Below are 21,009 nucleotides of genomic sequence, written 5' to 3'. Positions count from 1 at the left end.
GAATGATGGAGACAAAACTTCAGTTGATTTGGGATAACTGGACACCTGGGATCCCAAACTACATCACAGTCCCATTTAAGCCAGACATAGAGGGGCAAATGTTACATTAGGACCTCATTAGCGGACAGAACGGGGCAGTCAGAGAAGTCAGCTGCCTGCCTCATTACAGAGGTCAAGCCAAGCTTCAGGAGTGTGCGTACATGTGTGTGTGTTGTTGTCGCCTGCCTCCACACATCAACATGATGCGTGCGCTGATCTGTGAAGGAGGTAAGTAATCCAAGTGTGGCAGGCATGCACATAAAGGCTGGCGAATAGATCATAGCCATTACCTCGATTGATTATTCACTGGGGTCTGACAGGCCGACGGACAATCTGTCACGAGGTGCTTCATCTTGAGCGCTTCCACAACTAACAAAACTTTGTAAACCTAATGTGCCCAGAGCTGAAAGCCTCACCTTGCGTCTGTATTCTATAATAATGAGCACACAGAGTGGGATCCTAGGTGTTAGCCTCATGCATGTCTGGAGGCATGTCACGGGCGCCCACAGAGTTTCTTCAGCCAGCCCCTGTCAATACGTTGCTGTCCAGGTAAATGAAACCAATTAGGAGCCCCCCTGCACCTCCAGTCTGGGGCTAATTAAGTCCACACAGCAGAGGTGGATGACTTGCTTTTTAGAGAGACAGACAGGGAAATAGTTACACTGGTGAAAATCCTCCATTGTTTGAGATGCACTAAAATAACCTCATTAACTGGGTACCTGCAAAATAGAATTGAACTGCGTTTTGTAAGATCTCAACATAATTTTATTTTAAACATTCAAAAAATTAACTAACCCTATCAACAGAGTGTATAGAAATGACACTTTTGACGTTATGTCGAACATACATTTGTGCTGTATTTCACAGATGTCCTCTGCTAAGCAGCCAGGGAAAGGCCGTCCCTTTTGCAATAATACATCCTGGCCTGAGAGGCAACAGTGAGTCACTGTAGCATTTTTTGTACTGCTAGACATGATGAACAAGTTGAGCCAGTTGGAGCATAGAGTCAACAGACAGCGTGTAAGTCACAGTCTCAGTGAATTAGTTAGGTGCAAAAAACAGAGCAAGAAGCTCCAGGAAAACTACCGTTATCCCCATCACCTGGAAAGAAGTAACATTTCACGGCAAAGAAAAGATGTGATGTAAGAAGAAGCAAAACTAGAGTAAATATTGCTGTGGCTTTGCAATGCTGGAGACAGCTCTTGGACAGTAAAAAGATGCAGTATGATGCTGAACTTATGATACTTTTGGCAGTAAACACAGTGATGTCTTGGTAAGAAACAACTGCTTTTCTTGGCACTATCCTGGCTGGAAACGCAGCAGTGTCTCTGTAAAAAAAAAACCAACCACTTTTCATGGCAATATCCCTAGTGGAAATGCAACAACAGGTCACTAAAAGACATCCATGTTGAAAACATGGCAATAATTTACTAAAGACAACCTGCTTTGTTGTTTGTTGGTTTTGCACAGTGGTCTGCAGCTTGGCAGATGTCTTACCAAAGTGACACATTGTCCACCATCCCCTCCACATTTTGATAACAAGGTGTGCTCCAACATAATTTTTTAAACATTTATATTATGTGCATGAAACACACAAATGTAACATTTCCGTGGTTTTCAGAAAAGAACCTTACAAACATTTTCTTTGGCGGCTTTGCTGTTTATGGAATATAAAAGTTGAAGATGCACCACAGCATTTCTGATCAGACTCTGGTTTGAAGCCAGAAATGTAAAGTGCTTTCATAAACGTAATATAAATTCAGTCAGTACTGAGTAATACTGCCTGACATTTGAAAAAGTTGCAGTCTTTTACTTTAGGAATCTTGCAGTAGACGAGAAGAAATTACACATTAGTCATTCCGTATGATGGGAAAAAACTGCAGTAATAAAAGCTTCATCTTAACGTGGGAATTTTTCAATAAACTGAGGTTTACATGCAAATTCCGGTAGTTCCATCTCCTAGAAATTAAGATTGCATATTTTTAAACTGTTTTCATGATTATGTTGGGATTAGAACGTAATCACTATCTGCTATAGACAACAAAAGCACTTTGGTTAAGGCTAGGGAAAATTGCCCTTTCGGTTAAGTGTAAATAAAAAGGTAACAGTAAATTTTTCTATTTAATTATTATAGCATGCTGAGCATGTTGGCTCTCAGATTTCAACATCTGTCTTCTTCTACCACCCTTGTGTTTCTGAGGTTGCTCTCTAAAGATGTGTTTGGTTCCTATCATACCACACGGCAGCTCTCATGGAGAGGGACCTGCAGTTTTTCCAGTTTCACTGTGAGCTGGAGATCAAAAAGCTGTCTTGTTACCTGGAAAGTGAACAAAGAAAAAAAACCCTCAACATTTGAAAAATGTTTAAAACATGTGACTGCAAAGCTGTGGATATAGAGTAAAAATAATTCATTCAAGATTACTTCAACATTCATTCTGAGGTGTTTTCATACCTCTGGGCTTCAACATTTGCATATCTAGTTGGTGAATAGAACATTTGTTTCCATGTTTAATCTGTTGTCCCAGCATTTAGACGTTCCTGTAGTCTACAAGAGAAACATGAGGACATGGCATGATGGGAATAAGTAATCCCATCTATTCAAAGTAGAAATAGCTTGTGATTTCAATCTCTGCCTTAAGGTGTTTAATTCACCTTTATCTCCAACAGATGTTACAGAGTGGCTGCAGGGTCTTTAAAAAGTATTACAAAGTGGTAAATCAATTTACCCACAATTAGGTTCCTTTAAAAGTAAGAAAAAGTCTCATATTCTTATGTATTGCATGTTATGGCTTGTTTTTATCATGAATAATTGTCCAAACAGGTTGTATGCTAAAGTTTGAGTGAATTACATAATTGCGTTGGCATGCAGCAGGATTCTGTATCGTTTATTTTTGGTGTCCTGCTAGATTTGACGGCATCTAAAAAAGACAAAAGATTGCTGCTCAATAACTTAATGCAAAGGTACCTTAACGTCCGGATGCTATGTGACTGTCCCCAGCCAATGGGTAAATGCAAGATTTCGGGCAAATGATTATTATTTAAGTTATGGCTACATGGTAACCCTAAATTTGCAAAACTATTATAAGCTGCTTCATAATATTCTTGTCTCAATGTTGTGGTTAAGCCATGGATGGGATCAGGTACATAAGCACTTGGTTATGTCAGGGAAAGATAATGGGTTCGGTTGACACATCAAACTTGAAGTTTTGCGGGGGTGTTTTTGCAAATCTGGGGTTACCATCTAGACACAAACCAAATGTTTGTAGGACAAGGAACCGCTGTGGTTCAGACTCCTTGGGCCCTTTTGTGGAAATAATAATGAGGTGTCATTTTACTGTTCTTTTGTTGAGCCATGGCTTGCAAAGGCCAAGGGTTTAGGAGAAATAGTTTATTTTTAAAGGCAGCTGTAAAACATGACTATTAAATAAATATTAATATTGGATTCTGTTTCAACAAAACTGCCATTCAAACAAATGAAGTGAGCCACACAAAATACTGTTGAGAAAGGTTATGTTCCAAGGCTCGACTTTTAATATTAATGTTTTTACTAATGTCAGTTTTACTTTGGCTCTAGTATTGTTTGTTCAAAGTATGACCTCATATCCTTTCAACCCTATTCTATCACCTCATGTATTCCTCAGAAGGAAAATAGCCATTCAATAATAAACATTCATAACCTGATTGAAAAAAATTTCACAATTTGTTGTTGTTTGAGAGAAGCAAGACTCAAGAATCTTCAGGTCAAATTTAGTAAAAGGCATCATCTACTGAATATTTAGTGCAAAAAAGCTCTGCCCTCAAATCGGACATGTGTGTCAACAAGGCCATACGAATTGATCCAACATTCAATCTCATTTCAGCTCAGTTTATCTGGGTTATGAGCTGCCTGATGTATCTGAAGTATCTTCAGCTGTCTGCAATTTAATGCTGGATTGGTAGCATATACCAAAATTATGTGAGGTTGTTTGTTTAAACAGCTCCTGGCAGTTTTAGGTTGTCTGATAATGAGAGCCATGAGACTCAATCATACAGCCCACATGCAGGCTGGAACTAAATGAAACGCTACATACAGATGCGCACGTGGGCTCAGCACAAGTGACTGACAAAATGCACATCTTTTATCAGCTTTTAATTCAAAGTTTATACAAAATTTAATGTTATGTAGTTATTTATAATAAGCTGAGTGTCTTGTCATGCATTGTGAATACAGGACAAGTCTCAAAGTTTCTCTCCTGGCATTGAATAAACCCGTAACAATTCATCTCTGTTCCTCGAAACTACATATTAAGTTCTTTCCATGAAATAATCTCTTCATGGCTTTAAAATGGCTTCAGTGAAACGCTACACCTTTGCCTCATTTAGTATGCAGTGATCTAATAACATGCAAATAAATCCATACCTCTATTTTCACCGGGTGTCTGCCTGCAGCTTGAGCACACCTGCTCACCTTCAGCTCTTCTCATCAATCTGTACAATGTTAGAAACATAACGGTGATAAATAACATGAGCCTTCGGCTTGACTAAATTATCAAAGTGCTGATAATGTGTTGCTAATGTTAGATTAACCTTGTTATTGATTGCAAACTCTGACAAATTGAAGTGAATGTGAAACTTGGCCAGCAAAATACCAATCCCTAGCTTCTTGCATACCTCTTGTTTAGTGAGTTGACAAGATTGTCATGTGACATATAAAACCCTAGCTGTCAGAATCTGTATTTTTTTTAAGTGTCATTGGTACACTGCTGTTCCAAGGCTGAAATACACAGCCATGGCGTTGACTGCTTACTTGCCTCATGATATGACCTGCAGCATACAAAAAAACACCACGTGGACCCACTCATTCTCATCCAAACTCGTCAAATATCGCTGCTTGGTCAGTAACATCCACATTTGTGTCTGTTGCTGATGTTCCAGGATGGCATGTCGGTTTACTCTTGTTGAATGCATTCAGTCTTTTTTAAAATACATTTTAGTTTTCACAGGAAAAGTACAATTTAAGCTCATTAGATTTATACAATATTTTTCAAAATAAACTTGCAACATCGGTAAAACACCTCCTATTGATGTTTATTTTCTCAACATTCAAATGGAGCAAACGGCAAGCTCTCGGGTGAAAGTCCACGGTTTGTTGGACCCATCTACCTCCCTTCCCTCCTGCTCTGTGGGGACGCTCTAGCTCCTTATAGAATGTAGTTACAGGCCAGACTGTTTTCTTCCTAAAGTAACCAGATACCAATGCTTGTGAAATGCCTTTGGCATAAGATCCTGTGCCAAAAGCTGCCTTTTGTATATGTATGATTAGCTGCTTGACATTGTCAGCTGAAAACTATCGTGGTAGCATGATGCGCAGACAGTCAGCATCACATGACAGAACCTGTCATGTCCACATAACACACCAGTGGATGGCGTCAGGTTGAAACACTGCTAGTAACAACATAATACAAGTACCATGGAGGTCCGAGGGGTGTTGGATGGATCCATCATACTCCGGATTTCTTGTGATTTGTGAGTTTTGTTTTTTTTTTTCAATTTACATCACGGTAGCAGCATCCTAGAATGTAAACAGCAGGTGCAGAAGGATATCTAGAGCATAATATGTAGACGTGGAGGTTCACTGCTAAGAGGCAAAATATGATACTTGGGAAGAGAACATGTTGTACCGGCAGCCTTTGCTCTTCGGTGTCTCACGCTGAAATCGCTCACCAAGTGGTAAGATTTGACAAGTTGGAAATGCGAACAGGCTCTATGGACATAATAACAAGTTCAAAAAATTGACTTTTACTGGAGGAGGTCTTTAACTTCCTTTTATTTACCTTTATAGCACACTGAAACCTTAAATTCATAGTACCACTTTAAATGAAGGGCTAATGATGCAAATAAAGTTTTGTTCATTATTGTATTATGCTCCACCTATGTACCTGCATAGCCCCATAAAGACATTTAATTCACTCATACAGTAGTTACATGGTTATTTTATGATTATGTCTGGCTATAAAAGCTCTAAGATTAACCTTGCTTCGGCCCATGTGCATCCAAAGCTCTGCACAGACTATTAAGTTTGGCTGACACTGTTTGTGTTGTAATTGAGGTGTGGTGTAGCACAGAACTGGAGGGGGGACATGTTCCACCGTCCCCTAGATACTCTCCATACCTTTAATTAGCATCTCCCTGCTTATAATGACACATGATGTTAATACAGCTCAGTCAAGGTGCTGCTTGTTTCCTGGGGGAAATCATCAACTGCTAATTAACTTAATGCCCGAAATACACTTATATTTCTCATCATCAGCACATTAGGTGTGGATACACACAGGGACAGTGGACTTATAATCCCCTTTAAGCAGGTGAGGGGAGGGCAGAAAGTAAAAAGGGCCTCTGATTTGATCAAACCCCAGAGAGAATAGAGTGGGGAGAAGTGCCATCATCAGTTAAAAGCAAGTTTGGGAGAAAGTCATGGAGTGAGTTGTTAAGACTTTCTGGGCCAAAAGGCAAATTGAAAGTAGAGAATGGGGACAGATTAAATGCCAGTGTCTCTCAGGGTGGTTGTTAGTGAGTGAGGAAGTGCAACATTTCCTCTTTGCTGAGGGATGAATAGGCTAAACAGAAAGTGCGTACACAACGTTCACAACAACACAGGTTTTATCAATAACCATTGAGCCATATTGCTTTAACAGCTATGACAGTAGATTTGCACTCGTCCTGCTATTCTGAAACAGCCACAATAGTCTTATTTTACTTGATGAATATATAGATGAATGCCACTGAATTTTGTTAATCCAATTTCCTGCAACAAGGAACATCCTCTTGTTTTAGCATCTATTTGAAGTATATGAAACTTAGACATACGGATGAATCTGGAGCCTCTCTGTGGCTTTTAGATTGAGACAAAAACAAGGCGTGACAGAATAAAGATCACTTTTATCTCAAAAGCTGCCTTTGCCAGAGCTTTTGGCGTAAGTGCGCCATGCCAAATGGCTGCTTTCGCATGCGCATGGAACGCCACAGGACCGCATCAGCTGGGAATGCTGCTGGACAAGATGGGTCACGGTTCTATTATATGCCAGCAGATGGCCTGGCACATTTACATAATATGCGCATGGGCAGCGTGGCTTTAAAATGCAGCTGGACAGAACTTATTGCATGCGCATGAAATTTAGAGTCACCAATCAACCTGACTTGCATGTCTTTGGACCGTGGGAGGAAGCCGGAGACCCCGGAGGGAACCCCCTCAGACATGGGGAGAACATGCAAACTCTGCACAGAAGGGCTCCCATCCACGGACCGATCCATGTTCCATCCCTGGTTTGAACTAGGGACCCTCTTGCTGTGAGGCAACAGTGCTAACCACGAAGCCACTGTGCCACCCCGCAGAAGGATATCTAGAGTGTATTATGTAAATGTGGAAGTCCACTGCAGAGGAGCCTTCTTGAAGGTGTGTCTTCAACTGATGATGCGCTCATTTTTATGAACCAACTAAATGTTTTTCTGTCCACCTTGATGGTTTTATTGTTCTCATGCCAAGTTGTCACATATATCGCGCTTTGTCAGTGGACTTTTGCTTCTCCAAATTATGCTCAAAGTATCCTCCTGAATCTGCTGTTGGCATTCTGGGATGCTGCAATAAATACCAGGGTGTCAACAAAAGCACATGGTTGGGATTTGTCTACAATGGCTCAGATGGTTAAGTTTAGGCAACAAGGGCAGGTGGTTAGATTGAGGAAAAAACATCATAATTTCGCTCTACATTCATAAGGGAAGCAAACACTTGACTCCGAGTGAAAGTCAGGGGTTTGTACCACAGAAGGTTCTGTCCAGCTGTTTTATAAAGTGACGCTGTCCGGCTTCGTATTATACTGCTGCAAAATGTGGCTTTTGGCATCGGTATATTACTCTGATTTCACTGACAAAGCAGTGGTATTTGGCGACCTGGGAATGAGAATGGGCTGGTAAGGCGTACTTTGTCTCAGTTCCAAAGATGGTCCTTCAAGGCACAAGTCGACACTGGGCACAATTTGGCACTGTTAATGAAATGCAAATCAATGCTGCATGGTTCGACTTGGCACGGCCAAAGGTGCCAGTGAAAAAGCCATATGGGACCTCAGAGCAAGTGCCCTTTTTGCCCAGTTAGAAATCCAGTGTCATTCATCCTTTGTTATGATCTGTGGTCATCAAGATACATTGGAAATCATTATAAATATTTGTTATTTAATCAACAAAGTTGTCACCTTGAGCAGGGCAACAGTCTGGGGTGGATGAGTACACTATATGCAAGCTTGGACTTAAAATAACTTATAGTGGACTATAGTGGACTTAAAACGAGCAAAGAATGCTAGATTTTAAGATGTCCAGACAGCATTCAAGAGCCATCAGCAAAAAAAAAATCCTCTCCTCTCTCCAGAAATCTAGATGTTTTCCCTCTACTGATGTCCAGCTACTTTTTCTTCCTCTTCTTTCCACCTACTTCACACAGCCCTCTCTCTCACACCCCACCCCCAGCCCATCTCCTCTTCTCTCTGTGGACCAGCAACCCCCCCCAACCCTGCTGCATCCCCAGCAGAATGAGGCTTGTCAGAAGAGATCAGAATGACTCACCTCAGGAGGACGAACGCTCACATCATCGACCCAGACGCAGCCGGGGATTCTGGGTGTCCATCAATGGCTCAGCCTCCACACTGAGAAAACAGCACAGGCATTTACTTATTAATATGTATAGGCCTCTGTGCCTGTTTACTGCTGCACCCGCACATCAGCCTCTCAGTGCCCTGTACATATCACAGCAGCTGTCTAAATGATGATTTAATATAATTATTACCAATGATACTGGCTAATCTCCTGATTCACTAATGTCTCCGGGGATAAGGGCTAATTTGGAAATGGTTGGAGGTTGGTGACGCTGGGAAACATGAAGGCGTGGATCTTGGCTCATCTGTGATTATTCTGTTGTAGATGGCTGAAGATTAAAAGGGCATCTACAGATGGATCATTAAAGTACACATTCCAGTCTAATCACACACAAGCTGAAACACTGATTTGTTAATACGCCTATATGAAATGCAAGCACTCTCTAATTAAGGACAATATGGGAGCAGACGGCAATTAAAGACTTATTTATAACTCAAATAACAGTGTTTTGAGCATTCAGTTGTTTACACCTTTAGTATTGGTGAAATGCAACTTTTAGAGTGGTTAAGATATGGTTCTGTTTTCAAAATAAAAATATACTGGTTGAGGTTTGGTCTCTGTGGATAAATTTTAATTCACAGCCAAGGCCGACTGTTGGTCTGAGACTGGAGGTGAATCTGAGCTTTGCACACCTACTCACCTCCCTGACCTCCATACTCTCACTTTTCCCTGCTGTGCTATGAGCATAACACTACCTCTGCTTTGGCACTAAATGTTGGCATTGGGCAGAGTGTCCCACATGAACTATCCCCAAAAAATACTGGGCTTGTTTCCAGTGCTCTATATTCCCTCCATGTCATTTATTTCAAACTGAAATGTGTTACCTTCCCATTGAAACAGACTGCAGGGCTCTGCGCTCTCTCAGTCCCACATAGAATAAAATATAAAAATGCCTTTTTAAAACATCATTTTTGTTAAAACATCTGCAGTAGTGCAGACATCAAAATTAACTATGTATTTAAAGGGTCTCTGTATGAAATTCAGAGGGGTATGCATTGTTTGGATATGGTTCTCAACATTGAGGTAGCCAGGCTGTTCCCATGTATTGTAAATGTGTTGTCCCTACAACCTTTCAGAGATGCTTGGATTACAATGCACACAATGGGAGTGTGACTTGATTATCTGTTCAGGGTGCCACTACAACACTATATCTTCACATAGCAAAGAGTGGTTTGCTGTTATATTCATGCCCTGAATGTCACATAAAGAACCCTTACCTGCACTTGAATCAGTGTGTATGTTTGAAAACAGATCTACAGAGAACATTAGATATGTTTTGGTGAACTAAAATGGGATTGACAGAATCTACCACTTAGATATGCAATGGCTTAGTCAAGGGGTTCTTTTCACTAAGATTTGATACTGACCATTTTTTTTCTTTTTTTATTATTTAGAGCAATAGAAAGGTTTGAGCCTTGAACAGAGCAACCCTGAGTGATTGGCAGACCTCCCTTTCTCAGTTGATCTCAATGGCCATCAGAACATATTGAAAAAAAAGCTTGGCTTTTGTTGCAAATGTACGCACACATGAAATTGTGAAGCTCTGACTTTTTGAGGCCAATCAGTGACAGCAACTCTGTGGGATATTATCTTCCGTTTCCCAAATGCCAACATTTCTGTGAAAATGAGGAAATGTGTGACTGCTCACAAAACTTTTTTTTAACCAGTGCTTTCAAGATTTGGCTGCCATTGAGAAGGACATGAACCTGTTGTCAGAGCCTTTCTCTGCTGATGTGGAAGGAGGAGGATGTGCACATGGAGCTTATTGAAATGTAATGTGGTGATGTTCTTTGAAGTCTCAGCCATCAGACTTCTACAGGGGTTTGGAAAAGTCCAGATTTCTCCAGATGAGGCCCAATGCCAAAAGGATACTGAGTTATTTTGACTCTATATGTGTGTGAACATTTTTTTCTGTTGACAGACTTACGCCTGACCTGACAGCAGTTCTGAAGTCCAAGGCCCAGCAGCATGGGTCCCATAGGAGTGATATTTTCTGCTAAGTGAAATTTAATCGTGATAAAATCATTTGCTGATTTGAGTGTACAGCAGTCATTAGATGAAAAGCCTCATGGCCCAGGACAACATACGTTCTCTATATTGCACCTGGTATGACAGCCCTGCCTTATATCCTGTACAATGGGCTGCTCGACATTCATCTGTGATGGGCTTCATCATTTAATTTTTACACTGATCATTGATTTGTCAGATCTAAGAGAGCCACACTTGCCATGAGCGAAGAAAAATAAAAAGAAAGAATCTCTAAAAGCACTTTGGTGTAAGAGGCAGAGGATGCGTGAGTGAACCTGACTGACCAAACAGTGAAACAAGTCATGCATTGAACATTTGACACAACTAAAATAAGAACCTACTGACGAGCACGTTGACCCATGGCTTCAGTCTGCATCAACAACAGATAAAGAGGCTGCAAGTAGCGACCCAGACACAAAAAGAGAAAGAAATTGAGGAGAAGTTTAGAGTCTTTGTGTACACAGCCCAGTTGCCCGAAGAGAATGTTAGCATTGTATGTTTCTGGATATGTTATATTTATATCGACATTTCTGAAGTTATGTCATAAAGGAGCTGACTTAGTCTTCTGGAGATGGACAGGGTGTTGGGTGATGCACCTACCAACCTGTAGACCACTGTTTGACACCAACAACCAACCAAACCAGTTGGGTTTTAGCAAGTCATCATTGCGTTTCCAGCGGCTTTTTAACCACCAAGCAATGGGTTCTTTTTGGGGACCTGTCACTGTTTTTCCACCGAGGAATTGTGCCGTGAAAAGAAGCTGATTCCAGCCATGATAGTACCATGACAAAGCAATTGTTTTGACTGAGACATTGCTGTATTTCCAGTCGAGATAGTGCCATGAAAACCAGTTATTTTTTCTGAGACATCACTTCATTTCTTGACGGGTTAGTGCTATTAAATGTAATTTAAAGTTGTTTTTTTACACAGACATTTCTGTGTTTCTTGCCAGAATAGTGCCACAAAAAGTGATTGTTTTTACTAAGGCATTGATATGTTTCCATGGGATTGTACCATGAGAAGCGTTTTTATTTATTTATTTATTTTTAATTAACTGCAACATGACTGCATTTCCAGCTGGGATTGTTCCAGTATGACAAAAAGCAGCTGTTTTTTTTAGCAAGATATCGTTGGGTTTTCAGCCAGGATAGTTCCATGGAAAATGATTGTTTTTACAAAAACATCACTGAGTTTCCAACAGGATTTCCAACCTTTTCCAAACCTTAAACAAACTATTGTTGTGTCTAAACCTAACCACAGTTTAGAATTTTATATTGAGGCTCTTACATGTATGTGAGGTTAACAACAACAACTGATCCTCAAAAATGTGCATTATATTTTTTCTCACCTTGTAAATATGACAAGGAAGTCTTCCTATGTTTACTTGTTTGGCTAATTTGGGGTTATCCAACACTGAACCACACTGCCATCTTAACATCCCAATAAACACGATAACCTAAAAGCAGCTGCACCTCACAACAACACAAATCCAGCAAATCGCAGAGGAGCTGCTTAGTCATGACCTGTCTTGCAGTAACTGCGACGAGGCCAGAGGCCATGTGACTCTTGTGAGGCTGCAGTCAAACTCGGTGCTCATCAGCTGAGTAATCACTAACACAGAACAGTAAGCTGGGCCAACACTCCTCCTCAGTGCAAACTTGTAAGACGCTGCAATCAGCACTTGACATCAGAGACACTTGGTTTGGCGGGTTCAGCCCCGCTTCGAAGCTTTTTCCACTGCCAGGTTTTAAATGGTGACCAAAAACATAATGCAATGGTGTCAGCTTGCCTTCAGATTGATTTCAATTTTTTATTGATAACTTATAAAACTTTATAGGCCTCAACCTCCAGATTTTTTTGAAAACTGGTTTTACCCCTTCTTCGTTCCACACAAGTGCAGTTTAAAAGAAAAACAAAACTCTAAATTGAAAATGCAGAAACATACTTGCATTGTCAAGAGCATGACAAATCAACATGTTTGGCTTTTTGGCTTTAGAATTAAGGTGACATAACCCTAATTCTAAAGCCATGAAAATAAGACAGAGAAGATGAACCCTCTAAAAATTATTACTATTGCTATTATGGCTATTACTGGAAGACTCCCTGTAGAAGTGACCTTCGTAGTGCACTACGACACCTCTGTTCCTCAATATAGTGCAAAAGTAACTGTACATTATGTATAACCATGAAAAAAATTGTGTTAGCAAGGTCAGAGACAGCACCAATTTGGCCACATCTTCCACTGCGCGAAATGTCACCTGTGACACCTTTGTGAGGCCTCACAATGGAGATAACAACTTACACTCTGACAAACCCCCAGGAAGTGCGCTGCGTCTCGCCAACAGATGTGCATAACAACCAAGCACGATGTTATAACTTCATGGTCAGTCATGTGATGCCATTAGGCTCAAAAATACTTTTTGTCTTTGACTGACATTGAGATACTTGTAAATGAGGAGCTATATTTTTTTGAGTGTTATAACTACCGCTCAGTCACTTGTTTCACTATCAGGATTTAGTCCATTGTGGTCATGGGGTGTGAGTGGTGGTGATCTCCACAGATCACGGTGAGAAAAACTGTTTTCTGCTTTAAATCTCTTTCATAAACCCATTTTTGCAAATTTTGTGTGAATGAGTGATTTGATAATGATTTTACTCCCTGGGCATATCTTACTTCACCTTTTTTTATGTTGTAATTCTTTTCGATTTTTCTGTTTTAGTCGCTTCTGCTACCTGACAGTTTTACTACTTTGTGTTTTGTAAAGCAATAACCTTGCTTTTGAAATTGCAATATAAACAAAGTGTATAAAAATAATAATATTAATTATTATTATTATTGACATTACATGGCATTTCCCTAGCTGTTTACATAACAATAAAGATTGGCACATAGACAGATGTCATTGATGGTATTTTAAAAAGTTGTTCTGTATTGAATAACTGCAATAAAACCTAAATGTGCCTGTAGGGTAGATTTCAAATATTTATATCCAATTTTATGTGAACATTACAAAAACACTGGTCTTGAGGTATAAAATCGAAAAGCCTTAAGTTCTGCTCAGATATGTATTAAATCTAATATATATTCAGGAGCACATATTAAACCTATGGGTGGTACATGCGTGCGGCTCTTAAGGTGTCATTTACATATTTTGCTTAATATCAAGCCCTAGGTGAAGTGACAGATGTATTGCTGAGTGACTGATTAGACTGTGGGCATGAAGTGAGACAGCTCTCTCCCATTAGAATTAACTAATAGAAGAAACAAGTTTAAAATGTAAGGGATTAATTAGGGTCATATAAGGTTAAATTCTCATTTTCCTTAATTCATATTAAACAGACTGTTTTTGTTTCTCATTTTTTCGACCTTCTGCTCGCATAATACAGTATATAAAGAACATGGAAAAAGTAGCAAAGTCACATCTATCTCAACTTGGAGATTCAGAAACATTACAATGAAGATTTGTTTTAATGTTGTTTGTCCATAACCATCACTGTTAATCCTTTGAAACATGAAAAAATTTGTTTGATTTCTTAAAAAAACACAAATTTAAAAAACAGAGAGAATGTCAATGAAATTAAATGAAACAACGAATGAAACAAGACATGTCCCAAAAAATTGAAAGAAATTACTAAAAGGTACCTGAAAATAAGCACAAAAAAAGAAAAAAAAAGAAAAAAAATGGCCCCCCAAAATTCCTCAAAATTGAAAAAAAGTCCATAATTTTACAAAATACAAATATAGTTTTGTTAAAAATTTCCCCTGTTTTTCTGATTATTTTTTCTTGTTTTCCATCCCCTTTTAAAAACAAATTTTTAGGTAATTTTTTGTCATCTTTTCCATTCCCTTTGCTATTTTTTACACTTCCGGAGGGTTAAATAGCTTCTGAATGCAGTGCAAGAAAATTATGTTAAGCCAGGTTTCAAAGGGTTGAAGTAATGATGCAGTTGCTGACATGTTTTTTTTCTTCACACAGGAGATTTGTGTCATTGTCAGACTGATGTAACTCCTCGTTAAGACGTCGGGTTTATGGTCAACATGTAAATACCTTGAAACATGCCTCGAAACCACGCACTAGAAATCTAAAAGCAATGTATTCAAGATTTTGCCCCCTTTTTTTGCTGAGGATCTACTTTGTTTTTGCTTCTCCTGTGGTTTTCTAATAGTTGTGTTTAATTAGACTCTGAGGGAGTTGGAGCTGTGTTGTGATTTGGTCTTCTGTCACTGTGGTGAGGCAGTAGTGGTATTCTCCAGGGCAGAGAGGGGGGGTGTTATTTTATGTCAGCTGGAGGAGATGAATGCCTCCTCTCCAGCCATGCATGCCAACAGCCGTTGTTTCAGACCATTGATAAACGATCCTCTCTTCTCCTGGTGCAACCCCCCCCCCCCCCCCCCCCACCAGCCTCTCCGTTTCCCCCCAAAACCTTGCGACTCTCAGCCTCTCTGAGGAGCCCATCATGTAGATTCATGAGAGAATGGTGCCCATGCAGTATATGATGCCACACTTACTTTTGCATACAATCATTTGCTGGACATATTAGTACTTGTATAGTTGAGTGCTTGCTCCAGCTTTGCTCGTAAGGCCTGAAAATTTCAAATTTCATGGACATGTTGGTTTTTGAAATTGAGGATGGACGCATGAGTGGCGACCACTAGCAGTGCTTTTATGTTGGATGTTGTATTGTTAGGTGGATTGTGGATTTCCTGACATGAAAGCCCAAGGGGGTCAGGGTTAATGGTGCCTTACCACAGCAGTGTTTATCTTCCACTGGAGCAACACAAGAACCCATTTCACACATGCACTGCAAACCTGAAATAATTTAGACTTCGCTCAATAGAGCTAAATGAGAGAATGCAAATTCCGAATCAGAGCAATTTGACACTGAACGTACTTCAAGCTGCAAGCTTCCTAGTATGTGTTAGGGCTCAGTGTTTTTTTTTTCCATTGTCTTTTTTTCTGTTTTTTCCCCCCTCTCTATCATGTGGATGTGTCTGTCCATTGTCTGTTCTGTCTCTGTAATTTAAGCAATATTTTCAAAATGTCGGTAAAACACAATTGCAAGATGAATGCATTTTCATTGAGTGATGTTATGCAACCTCTCTTCTCGCAATAACATTCCAAGAAGCATGAGGATGGACGTTCAAAATATTAGCTGGTTTATTTCTATTGCAGCCACCACTTTAGCTGTTATTATTTCCAATCGAAGGTAAGTGTGTTATGCGAGCAATAATGAAAAGAAGAGCCCCTTTTAAGTGGGAGCAGCCAAATCTGAGGGATTTCTGGGAGGCCATATACCACAATATCACAGAGGAATTGTGGATTCAAAACTTCTGGATGATCAGCTGAACTTTGGAAGAGTTATGCGATGCAAAAACACCTCTTGTGACACCTGCTGCATCATGCCCAAGGGAGCCAGTTACTACCGACAACTCAAAGCCATAGCACCATGTGACCTACAACAGCAAAAAAAAAATAGTGTTTCCACTGCAGTTGTGCAAAATATTGCTTTTTCAAATCATCTGAAATACCACCTCATGCGAGCATAAAAACTCTTTTGCGATAAATGGGATTTTTTTTCCCAAAATTGACATAATTTTATGTGGTATGTTTTATATTCCCAGTTTTTAATTTGCACAATTTGAGAGTTGATGGAAACCCTTGTGTGCGTGTGTGTGTGTGTGTGTGTGTGTGTGTGTGTGTGTGTGTGTGTGTGTGTGTGTGGTGTGTGTATTGTTTGTCTGGAGCTGGGCGGAGTCGTGGAGTTCGGCATGCTGATTATTCACACTTGCAGGTTATCACTCACCTGCTGCTGATCATGTAATCAAGCCACCTATTGCAGGATAAAAGGAGCGGCTCATTCCTGCACTCTCCTCCAGATTGTCTGTTATCGGTCAGTGGTACACTACCAGGTTCTCTTTTTGTTCTTACGCTCCTTTTGGTTGGTTTAATTATAACCAAAATTCTCTGTGTGCCTGGAATTCTGTCAGCAGCTCATCTCCAGCCTTACCTGTTTGCCCTCAACTCTGTCCAGCTCCCCCTGCTGCCGACTCTGCGCTCCTCTGTCCTCCTAAAAACCTGCTCACAACCTGCAACCCCTAAAAATACCCCAGAATTACTTATCTGAATTTCCCCCTCCTCCTGCAAAGAACTTTCAGCCCTATTCCTACTCTCTTGAACACAGTGCTGGAAATCTGTCAACAATGAATCCCTGCAATGCAGAAAAACCCTGCTCAACCAAGCCCTTAACCCCCTCCAGAAACTCAGACTGAGTCAATTCTTATCTTATTTAATAAATCACTTCTTGTTGCAAATTACCTGTTGTTTCTGTGTCTCTGTCTGCACTGTCGTCCAGCTGAAGAAGCTAACTCTTTTTAAGCAGAAGGTCCAAGTAATGTCCGATTAAGCCAACGTGAGAACAGAGCAAGTAATTGTAGGTATGTGAGTGACAGCTCACACAAAACTGAAAGAAAGCAAACATCCGAGTGTGAAGAAGAATCATTCAATCAAATTTTAGTCTTATAGCACCTAACTCTGTTAAAGTGCTTTACAGTTTGAAGAAACAAAAACAAGATCATAAATGGATCCTAAAAGTGAGAATAAATATAAACCATAAAATTATGATAGCGAGACACTACATTAAAGCTGGATTAAAAAAGGTTATTAGTGTACATTTAAAAGTATCAGTAATTCCAGCTCCTCTCAGATCCTCCGGCAGGCTGTACCAGCATATGGAGCGTAATGGCTAAAAGCAGAATCACCATGTTTTAGTTCTGCTCTGTGGAAGAGCTAAAAAGAAGAGTTGGAGGATCTGAGGGGCTTCATAAACTAAAAGCATCTCTGAAATGTGATATTCCAAGGCCATGCAGTGACTTATAAACTAATAAAATAATTTTAAAGTCAATGCGAAAACTTGCTGGAAGCCAGTTTAAGTTTTTAAAAAAGGCGTAATGTGTGCTGTCTTTCTGGTCTCAGTCAGAATTTGTGTTGTAAAATTCAGAATTAGTTATAGCTGATTAACTATATTCTTCAGTAGACCAGAGAGGAGAGCGTTACAGGTTATAATAGTTGTTGGCTAGTTATAATAGCGTGCAGCAGTTTCTCCGTGTTGCTCAGAGAGAAACGGCCCTGCTTTGGAAATATGATTTAAATGATAAAATGCTGTTTTTGTAATATAGTGTATGTGTGATTTAAATCAGCATCCTGTCAGACTCCTAGATTTCTTGCTTCTTGGCTCAGGTTTAGAAGAAGGGTCATTTACGCAAATATGGCAACAACGTGTTACTGGAGAGATGACGAGATTCAGGAACTTCCTTTGATTAAGGGAAATTATAAGACAAATTCAATTCAGCATGAGACTTTGTTGGTTGTGAACAAATTATGAACTGGCCACATGACAGCGGTGTAATCTGCTTTATGTCCTGCCTTTCGCCTACATGTGTGAAAGGGAAACTCTTGACAATCTCTGTCCTCACCTGATTTTCTGGACATTGTCCAGAGTTAGTTGGTTAGTTGGGAAAACTTTACTGTACTGTACATCCTCCATACCGATGACTGTAGGGGTCAGTATAGTGAAAGACATATTCTTATATTTGACGACAATACTGTGGCTTTTACACTGGTATGATGATTAGTTTTTTTAAGCTGAATACCACTAAAACAAAAGACAAGGCCATTTGTTTGAGAGGATACAAGCTTAACTTTGACCTGAACATTGTGGCAATTTATGAGAAAGACTAGTATAGACTGCATTACCCATGAAAGTTTAATGTCTTTGATGCTGACTATAAATTAATGGTGCTATTTTCTAGACCCTTCATTAGTCAGTTTTGACCTTTTCACAAGGTTCCTGGTATGGCAACCTGAAAGTCAAAAAAAGACTGACAAACAATGTAAAGGTGGCCAGCAAGACCAGCAAGCAAAGTGCAATAAATAAAAAATTCCTTAGTGCAACTTTCGTGCTTAATTTGTACAAAAGCTACTTGCTGCCTTGCACTTGTGCACTTTTTGCTCACACATTGGACCAAAGCACATCATCTTATCTAGTCCTGTTTTTTTAAATTGTTTCCTTCTTTTTACAGACTTCATTGTCTTAATGCTATGTTTTTACGATCATTGTTTATATGTGCTCTGCTGCAAGCTAAATTCCCCCAGTGGGACAATAATGAACTGACCTAAACTGAACTGTAATATGTAAATCCCCTCAAACCTTAAAGCTGCTGTACTGCAAGACTAATGAGGGAGTTGGGGAACAGGTGAGCAGAAGGTCAGGTGATGGGAATAATGGGGAAAGGGCTACTGCAGGGCAGGGGGAAGTGGCTAGATGTGGGAGTCAGGTGACCAAGAAAGATCTTGATGCATTTGGTGGACAGGTGTGCTGAATCCAAATGTCTAGACTTCCTTGCACTCTCTTGGACACTGTTAGTACATTCCCAGGAAGGGGCTTGCCAAATCCACAATTCAGGGGCATAAAAACTCCAGCAGCACTTGTGGTATTGAACACAACTAAATTAAAAGAGCAATGCATCTTTAGATAATCCTGATGACGGCCACAAGCCAAACGCAAACTAAAGTTGTTTCAGATTTGTACAAGATTGCTGGAGTTTTTACACCTTTTATTGAACTCCCTTCTCAATGCACCTTTAAAGTAGTTAAAGTCGCTCCAGAAACCCTAACTCTGTTTCTACAAATCCACAGCACATCCAGGCCACAAGAAGCCTTAAGCAAATGTTATTTTGATTTCCATTAAGTCCACCTGGAGTTTTGGCCTGTTCTCATTCCAAAGTCATTCAGCAGATCCCAATGCCAAAACGCAGCCGGAAACGACCGGACAGGACTCTTCTGCCAGTACCAATGTAATATAAGGAGCACGAAGGTGATGGATCCATCAAACCCAGGACTTTCATGTGTGAGTCTGGATTTGCTTCCTGTCTGAATATAATGTTTTTTTTCCCAAACCTTACCAATGAAGCTCTTTTGCCTAATCATAACCATCCATGTCAGCATGTACGTTGGTTGCCATGTGCTTCTGGTTCCCCAAAAATACCACATGTAGCATAATCCCATCATGTGCACATCAATAGCAAATGCAAAAGGATACCTATAGAGTGCGGATGTCCACTGCAAAGAAGCAATATGTGACGATAAGAACGTATTAGGTGTGCAGATTTCACCAGACTTTACTAGTTTAATTACCCTCAATTTATTGCTATATAAATGTGATTTCTTTTTTTAAAATTGCCAACTAAACATAACAAAACATTATGAAACATTATGAATGTAGGAGCTATCACCACCTCCCTGATAGTAGTTGTTGCTTGAGCGTTTCCACAGCAGCAAGTGATGGATGGCATCCCTGGATGGATGGACATGCAATAGATGTTGCATGTACAGAAAAACCAACATAATGAAATTACAGTATTGACATGGCTAAATGAAGGATGGATCTCAGAGGATTATGGTATGCATTTGCATCAGACGAAACCTCTCACCTACAAGATTTAAGTGTTTCGGATGTGGTTATACAGCCACAGGCAGCTGAGTGCCTCCTCTCTTTAAACAAAATACTTTCTGTACATCTCCAAAAGTGAGCAGCATGGGGAGACGGCTGTGTGTGTTTGTCTTTTTATGCATCTGCTATAAATTATGACTGTCCTGGGTCCATAATCTGACAACCAATGTAACTAGAGTAGATAAAAGGTATCAAACTTGAATGAAGGGCTGTATATTATTAGTAAAATTACCGATCAGAGGATTATTGTGCTACATGTACTGACAAATCAGACACTCCCTGCAGAGCGCACAGTTCAACCACTGATGTGTTCCCACATTTAAACTTTTTATGGGCTAAACTAAATCCTTAGAGGAGAAAAGACTGTGTGTAGTTGTGGGGGCAGGCAGATCACTTTGTCAAACTGGGAACAATCAGTTTCCAGTGCTTCTGATTAAAAGACAGCTCCTCTCATCTGAAGTGGCACTTTGCATAGTTCAGTTTCAACCGTGTCATTTAGACAAAAGAAGTCAAAAAGAAGTAATGTGGTATCTCTCTCAATGAGTTCTTTCAAGTTGCCAAAAGTAATGATGAGATTTATTGCAATATTTCGCTGATGTCTAAAAAGAAATACGATCATTCTCTAGAAATATATGGTTGTGATGAGACTAAGGGCTCTGATTTATGATATTTACCACTATGATTTATGACCTTTAAACTGTCCTGTTTGTTCATGACAAACAACTAAAATCCATCTATCCATCTGTTTAT

The sequence above is a fragment of the Plectropomus leopardus genome, chromosome 13 (assembly GCF_008729295.1).
Source record: "Plectropomus leopardus isolate mb chromosome 13, YSFRI_Pleo_2.0, whole genome shotgun sequence".
Classification (NCBI taxonomy): domain Eukaryota; kingdom Metazoa; phylum Chordata; class Actinopteri; order Perciformes; family Serranidae; genus Plectropomus; species Plectropomus leopardus.
Note: the sequence above shows the minus strand (reverse complement) of the source record.